We start from the raw sequence: 1,008 nt of genomic DNA on the forward strand, positions 1-1,008 counted from the left end.
TGGAGGGCTTCGGAAAATGATCAAGGAAGGAAACATGGAAATCCAGGAGGCAAAGTAGAATACCAAAGGTACATGCAGGGAAAGGCAAATGGACTTTAAAACTGACAGCCGAGGGCCTCCCTGGTGGCGCAGTGGTCGGGAGTCCGCCTGCCGGTGTAGGGGACGCGGGTTCGTGCCCTGGTCTGAGAAGATCCCACATGCCGCGGAGCGGCTGGGCCCGTGAGCCATGGCCGCTAAGCCTGCGCGTCCGGAGCCTGTGCTCCGCAACGGGAGAGGCCACAGCAGTGAGAGGCCTGCGTACCGCAAAAAAAAAAAAACAACAAGAACTGACAGCTGACTCTGGGGTTTACGATGTGTGCAAGGACAGGGCAGGCGAGGGGACAGAGCAGGTCCGGGTACAGAGCAGGTGTGGCACAGAGCAGGCGAGGGGACAGAGCAGGTCCGGGTACAGAGCAGGTGTGGCACAGAGCAGGCGTGGGGAGCTGCTTGGGTACAAGTGACCTGCGAGCGGCTCTGGGGTGGGCCGCTTGCTCCTGCTGCCTGTCCCTCTTGCTTCTGGGTCCTCCCTGTAGCAGGAGGTGGGGGACAGTATCGCCCCTGGGCTGGAGGCACTGGGTGATGTGATGCCACCCCAGAGCGGGCGAGGCCTCAGACCCCTCTGAAGCCATAAAGAGGGAGAAGGAATTGGGAGCAGCTGGGCCCCGGCACACAGCGCCAGCGCCCCTCCTGCGCTACGCGCACACGAGATGGCCTATCTTATAGGGCGCTCTTGGACCCTGCATCACTGAACGGCTTGAATAAAATAACTTTTCTCTCTTTGAGGAGCAAACCTCCGGAAAGTTCCCTGCTTTGCTTTCTTGCCTAGGTCTCCCCCTGGTGGCAGCATGTCTGCATCGCACCGTGCCGGTCTTGGGGGTCAAATGGGATTTTCCAGCCCAGGAAGGGAGACCCCTGGGCTGAGCACCCGGGGGTGGCAGGGAGCCCCTCCCCGCACCAAACACCACCACT

The sequence above is a fragment of the Stenella coeruleoalba genome (genome assembly GCF_951394435.1).
Source record: "Stenella coeruleoalba genome assembly, chromosome: 2".
In the NCBI taxonomy this organism is placed as follows: Eukaryota; Metazoa; Chordata; class Mammalia; order Artiodactyla; family Delphinidae; genus Stenella; species Stenella coeruleoalba.